At 48.6% G+C, this 7,278-nt stretch overlaps 1 long non-coding RNA gene across 2 annotated transcripts; it reads right to left on the reverse strand.

Moving 5' to 3' along the window:
• Window positions 1-2,220: 2,220 nt before the first annotated feature.
• Window positions 2,221-7,042, reverse strand: LOC117870576. Of its 2 annotated transcripts, none has more exons than XR_004644009.1 (3): window positions 6,647-7,042; window positions 2,928-3,004; window positions 2,221-2,361 (listed from the first exon to the last, which is right to left on the reverse strand). It is a non-coding gene; the product is annotated as an uncharacterized LOC117870576 (long non-coding RNA). The 2 variants fall into 2 exon arrangements; XR_004644008.1 differs by having other exon boundaries at window positions 2,928-3,007.
• Window positions 7,043-7,278: the final 236 nt, after the last annotated feature.

Raw genomic sequence — 7,278 nt, forward strand, 5'->3', positions numbered from 1 at the left:
GGGGCGCTTCTGATCCAGCCCCAGGTTTGGGGGGGGGCTTTACCTTGTGTTTTCATAAGGAACCATCCGAGGCGGGGGGAGGACAGGTGGGTCGAGATGGGCCAGAGCTGCTGGGGTTCCTACAGATCCTGTCTCCCAGAAGACCTGTCAAGGCTGATTCCCCACTCTGGCACGTCGAGTGCAGAAGTCGGGGGCCCGCAAGGATTCTAAAAATTAATACTGGGCACTCCAGGCTGGCAATAAACTCCCACGGTTACAGCTTTTTTCCAGGGACTGGAGATGCCTGGAGAAGCATCACCGCCTACTGGTGGATACTGTACTACAACAGGCCTAACAGGAGACCCATTCAGGTTACTTCAGTGATGAACGACCCTGAAGTGCTCACCCAGCACTGAGATGCAGCCACCTCTGGGGAGGGGCAGCTGGGAAAAGGAGGCAGCATCTCAGGAGGCAGCAGATTGGGGAGGGACGGCTGTCCCCTTATTGGTGCCTGGCACCTTTGATCTGCACCCCCTGGCCCCAGCTTCCCCCCATTCCCATCAGCCCCTGCTCTACTGCTCTCCTTAGCCCCTCCCCTCCATCACCCTCCCCATCAGCTCCCAGCCTTAGCACGACCTTCACACTGCCTGTGTTGTACCAGTGGGGGCCCTCACCCCCAGGCCTTGACTGCCCTTCTCTTCCCTCACCCACAGCACCCCCTGCTCTTTGTGTTTGTGGGGTATCAGCTGGCCCAACCCCCCACAACAAGCCAGGGAGGGGTCTCTGACCTCCTTCTCTCTCACTCCCAAGCCAAGCTGTGTCTGACCCACGGCAGCAGGAGCCAGTTATTGGCTCTCCCCGTTAACCCAGCAGGGGGTCAGGACTCCTGGGTTCTCTCGCCAGCTCTGGGAGGGGAGTGGGGGCTGGTGGGTTAGAGCGGGGGGGGGGCGGCTGGGACCCAGGACTCCTGGGTTCTACGCTGAGCTCTTTATTTTATTCTTAACCTCTAAGCTGCAATGTGGAGTGACATTTCCCAGTTGCCTTGGCGACTGAATGAAACATGGCCCTCCGGGTGTGACGTCACCCTGCACCTGTTCCCCAGCTGCCCCTCCCCAGAGGTGGCTGCATCTCAGTGCTGGGTGGGCACTTTGGGGTCATTGGTCACTGAAGTAACCTGAATGTGTCTCCTGTAAGGCCTGTTGTAGTACAGTATCCACCAGTAGCGGGCAGAGTTTCTCCATGCATCTCCAGTCCCCATGAGCGTCTTATTTCCTGTCAGTTCCTTCTGTATGTGCAGTAGTCTGACTCAGTATAGAAGTGTAGAGAGGCTTTATGATTATCCCCTCCCAGAGCCGGGGAGAGAACCCAGGAGTCCTGGCTCCCAGCCCCACCACACTGACCCACCAGACCCCACTCCCCCCCCCCAAGCCAGGGATGGAACCCAGGAGGGGGCTGAAGCTGGTGACCTTGGAGTCCCAGCTAGAACTGGGCAAAAATGTTTATCAAAAAATACAGATTCACGTTGACAGAAGAAAATTAGCGAATGTGCATCAACTTCAGAAAATTGTTTCTCGCTCCCCAAAAATGGTCAAAAAATTGAAACGTTTTGATATTCCAATTCCAATCAAAATCTCCCATTTTATTTTTAAAAACCCTCAAAGCATTTTATTTGACCAAACATGATATTTTTATGTGCTTTCACTTTGCCAAAAAATTGAATTTTTTTTCATATTAAGCCAAACTAAAATCTTACCACCCCCCAAGTTTTTGGCATCACTCCAAGTCATTCAGTTTGAGGAGGATTTGGTGCAGGGAAGGACCGAGGGGCTACAGTGGATCACAAATTCAATGAGTGAAGACTGTGATGCAGTTGCAGAAAAGGCTTTAGGAAAGATGTGGACACACTAGGAAAAGTGCAGAGGAGAGCAACAAAAATGAGAAAAGATTTAGAAAACCTGACCTGTGAGGGAAGGTTAAAAAACTGGGCATGTTTAGTCTTGAGAAAAGAAGGGGGACTCAAGAACAGTCTTTAAATATGTTCCGGGCTGGTATAAAGAGGACAGGGATCAACTGTTCAGGTAGGACGAGAAGTAACGGGGTTAATCGGCAGGACGGGAGATTTAGGTTAGACGAGAGCAGGAAAAGCTTTGATCAGCACAGAAAAGGCCCCTCCCCTGCATTTCTACCCATCTGTCACCTTGTAGGGCCTTGTCTTCTCCCCGCATGCCCAGCAAGGGCCGATGAGGATTTATGAACCGGCCCCTCGCACAGCTCTGCCCTGATCTCTCTTACAGAGACAGGATCCCAGTCTAATGCAAGGGGCTCAGAGCTCGCTTCACAGGTTCCGTCACCGCTGGGGTGACCAGCGCTCCCAAGAGCCAGCTGTGGGGATCAAACGTTATCTTACTGGTGGGTGTCCCTAGCAGATAATACTGGAGCAGAATTTCAGTGGATCCAAAGTGGGCCAGGTGCTGGGACCAGCTGCCCGCCAGCAGACACCCCCATTGTTCCTCCATCAGCTGGAGCCGCGGCAGGGTTTAGCCGTAAATCGCTCTGGCAGATATTAAGCTTTTCACCCAGGGAACCTCGGCACGTGTCCTGATCCCTGCTTTTTGCCTAGCGTCCGTGAGGGCAGCCGCGGCTGAGCGAGACATGCCTAGTCTCCTTCCAATGGTCCTGGCGGCACCTCCTATTTTGGTCACTGCCCCCTTTTGGAGAGAACTGTGGGCTGGCAATGAAGAGGCCGGGTGGACAGGTGGGAGCAAGTTTCACCATCAGGGCAGCACCTGTACCGTCTCCTGCACTCCACCAGGTAGGGTTCCCGATTCAGGTTGGCTGCATTCCTGGAGGTTTCATCTCATGACAGAATCTTTAATGAAAGATTCATCTTTCATTCCTGCACATACCCTGCCACCCATTTCCCCCACCCTCCCCCGCCCGGCACTCACATTAGAGACAAACACCTCCGTCTCACCGCTTTCCAGCATCTGCTCCTGTTCTTTGTCCAACACCGCACTGTTCTTGGCTGCTAAGAGAGTAAGGGACTGGGTCAGCTCCCTTCTCTCCCCTCTAAACCCAACTGAACCTCCCAGAGCCAGGGACAGAACCCAGGATTCATCAGTCCCAGCCCCCCCTGCTCCAACCAACTCATCTCAACTCAACTCCTCTCCCAGATCTGGGAATAGAATCCAGGAGTTCTAGCTCGAAGCCCTCCCTGCTTTATCCTACCAGACCCCACTCCCCTCCCGCATCTGAGGCTAGAACACAGGAGATCTAACTTTTACCCTCTAACACAGGAGATCTAACTTTTACCCTCTAACACAGGAGATCTAACTTTTACCCTCTGAGCTGCAATGTGCAGTGATTTTTCCAGTTCCTTTGGTGATTGAATGAAACCTGACCTGACTTGTAATAATAAACGCTATATAAAGCACTTTAAAAATGTCCCGTGTTGCAAAAGGTTTGATTCTCACGTGTGTCACGTGATCGACACATGTGGCTTCCTGTGTGCAAAGATTGTTCCTCAGGTGTCTGCCCCAGAGGTGGCTGCATCTCAGCACTGGGCAAGCCCTCCTGGTGTGACATCACCTTGTGGCTGTTCCCCAGCTGCCTCTCCCCAGAAGTGGCTGCATCTCAGTGCTGGGTGAATACTTTAGGGTCATTCATCACTGAAGTAACTTGAATGTGTCTCCTGTTAGGCCTGCTGTAGTATGCTCCCCAATTTGGGTCTATATTGATTATGTACTATGTATGTACCTTGTGAACCTTGTAACCAATACATGTAATCTCTCATAACTCAAGCCTGACCCCAGATGTACAGTACCTTCTTCCTTAACTTGTGTAAATTTGATTTTAAACATTAGCTTTAATAAAAGTTTTAATATGCACCAATAGGTGGCGATGTTTCTCCGTGCATCTACAGTCCCGGGGAGCTGCTCCTTTAACATCAGTTCCTTCTGTATGTATGTCCTGTAGTCTGACTCGGTATAAGCATCTAGGGAGGTTTTATGATTACCCCCTCCCAAAGCCAGCCATAAAACTCAGAAGTCCTGGCTCCAGCCCCTCCTCCCCTGCTCTAATCCACTTGGCCCCACTGCCCCCCAGAGCTGGGATAGACCCTAGGTAGGCCGGGGCTGGGCAGCTCAGACTCCCAGCCTGAACTGGGCAAAAAAATGTAAAAAATTTATTTTAAATGCAGATTCAACTTGACAGAGAAATTTTACGAATTTGTTTCAATTTCGATAAATTCTTTTCGTCCCCGTCCCTAAAATGGTCCAAAATCTTGAAACATTTTGAAACTTCAATTCCAATCAATATCCTCTATTTTATTTTTAAAATCCCTCCACATTGAAGTATTTCATTTGACCCAACATGACTTTTTTCCTGTGTTTTCACTTTGCCAAACAACTGATTTTTCTTTCTTTTCAGGTTCACCCAAAATGAAATTTCCCCCCCTGAGATTTTGTACAGCCAGCCAACCACATGAAAATCAGGTTTTCACATCATTCCAATCATTCAGTTTGAGGAGGATTGAGTGTCGGGACGGACCTGGAGGCTACAGTGAATTACAAATTGAATATGTGTCAAGAGTATGATTCGGGTGAGAAAAAAGTGAATTTTCTGGTGTGCACAAACAGGAGTGTCGTAGTTAAGATGTGGGAGGTAATTGTCCTGGTCTACTCAGAACTGGTGAGGCCTTCAGTGTAGAACGATGCCCAGTTCTGGGAGCCGCACTTTAGGTAAGATGTGAACACACTAGAGAGAGTCCAGAGGAGAGCAACAAAAATGAGAAAGGTTTAGAAAACCTGACCTGTGAGGAAAGATTAAAAATCTGGCCATGTTTAGTCTTGAGAAAAGAAGGCAGGGACTTGAGAACAGTCTTTAAATATGGTCACGGCTGGTATAAAGAGGACGGGGATCAATTGTTCTCATTGGCCACAGAAAGCAGGGCAAGAAGCAACAGGTTTAATCTGCAGCCAGAGAGATTTAGGTTAGATAGCACGAAAAACTGGAATCAGCACGGAAAACGCCCCTTCCCTGCATTTCTACCTGGTTGTCGCCCGGTAAGGCCCTGTCTTCTCCCCGTATGCCCAGCAGGGTCCAATAAGGATTGACAAACCTGTACCTTGTGCAGAACTGCCCTGATATCTCTCTCACGGAGTGAGAAACCCAGTCTGAACACACACACACATTAACAGAGCGTGTCTATCAGGACTGGGTTAATCAGAACTCCCACGTTGATCCCTTATATGTCCCTCGACTCAGTAGGTTGGGCTGAGCAGCACTTCCAAGCTACCACCCTCATATGCCCCAGGTTCTGCACGTCTCTTTCCCCACTTTTACGTTACAATTGTTCTGGTAGTAACCCACTTGATGAGCAAACCCCACAGGATTTTTCGGTGCTGCAGGGTGTGACGTTGCACTCCTCATGATTTTATGAAAATATGCTAATAAGTGTGAATATAATGAAACTGGAATATGCTTTATGCAAAAGGTCTCTTGTAAGGTATCATTACAAATCTTATAATCTACTGAGTGTGATCATCCTATTTGTATAAATGTACCACTCTTGTATCTGAAACTAGAAATATAAAATATAACTCTGAGGGCCTATTGTAATTATGCAAAGTGTGGGCCATTAATGATGGTTTGGAATCTTGATGGCTCCCATCAACCAGGACAATTAACTGTGGATGGCTCTGTTTCCAGGCAGGCCTTCCTGTGAGTCAGGCCAGGGAAGAATGAAGGCTTGGGGTCTCACAGGACATGCGACCATGTCACCTGGCACTGGAATCCATCTTAAACCTGGTGCTTTTCCATTTAGAAGGAGGGGTGGGGACCCAGAGAGACAAAAGATTCCTGTCTTGTGCCAAAGCCGTATAAGGGGGTGGAACAGAACAAAGGGGCTGCAGTCATGAGAAATCCCCTAGCTACCACCTGACTGGAACAAGGACTGTACCAGGGGAAAGGATTGGGCCCAGACTAGAAAGGAGACTAGTCTGTGAAAGAAGCTTATTGGAACATCTCTGAGGGTGAGATTTTATTTGTAATCAGTTTCTTAATGTATTAGGCTTAGACTTGCGTGGTTTTGTTTTAGTTTGCTTGGTAACTCACTTTGTTCTGTCTATTATTACTTGGAACCACTTAAATACTACTTTTTATATTTAATAAAATCACTTTTCCTTATTAATTAACACAGAGTAAGTAATTAATTCCTGGGGGAGCAAACAGCTGTGAATATCTCTCTATCAGTGTTATAGGGGGCGGACAATTTATGAGTTTACCTTGTATAAACTTTATACAGAGTAAAATGGATTTATTTGGGGTTTGGATCCCATTGGGGGCTCGGTGTCTGGGTGCGAGAGACAGGAGAATTTCTTAAGCTGTTTTCAGTTAAGCGTGCAGCTTTGGGGGCCGTGGTTCAGACTTGGGTCTGTGTTTGCAGCAGGCTAGCGTGTCTGGCTCAACAAGACAGGGTACTGAAGTCCCAAGCTGGCAGGGAAAACAGGCTCAGAGGTAGTCTCAGCACATCAGGTGGCAGTCCCAAGGGAGTTTCTTTGACCCAACCCATCACACAGGGGTCTTTAGCTTAGGTACGAGGAGAGTTGCTGCAGAGCGAATGGGGAAGCCAAAAACACTTAAGAGAGACTGGGGGTGGGGTTCTCACCTCTTTGTGAAGCTTGAATCGATTGGGTTTCCCAGGTGGTGGTGGTAGATGAGGGTCTGGAGTGCTGGAGACAGGCAGAGCCCCCAGAGCCATCAGTCATGAGAAGATAACGTCCCAATGTAATTGATGCAGATTTTGGATCCAGGCATCAGAACACTTAGTTGAGTGTGTATAGGGGGTTTTGTAGAAAAAGAAAAATGGTTCAAGGGAGAACACTAGAATTCTTGGTGGGTAAACTGATGATTTAAGGGAGTATATCAAAGCTGTTTTATTCAGGCTAGACAATAGGAACTGTTCATTCCTGGCTATGGGCGGTGTTCCTTCGAGGGAGCTCATAATGCAATTAGGCAGCTTCAGTATATTGGATACCGATAGATGATTTATTACTAGAATTGGTCAGATAACTGCTGAGCTGGGTGTGGGCAGGCGTGGGTTCTTTAACATCTGGAGCAGAGATTTCCCATCATGCAGTCCTTCCATGCTTTTCTGGTCCCAGAGTTCAGCACAGTTCTTGCCTTGGAATTTCTGTTCTCCATTCTCTATGCCAATGGAGGTGCCTCCCTGTCCCATCTTTGATGCAAATGAGACTAAGGGAGTTGCCTTAATCCTCTCACCCTTGTCTGGAGGGGCTT

The sequence above is a fragment of the Trachemys scripta genome, unplaced genomic scaffold (assembly GCF_013100865.1).
Source record: "Trachemys scripta elegans isolate TJP31775 unplaced genomic scaffold, CAS_Tse_1.0 scaffold_38, whole genome shotgun sequence".
Lineage (NCBI taxonomy): Eukaryota > Metazoa > Chordata > Testudines > Emydidae > Trachemys > Trachemys scripta.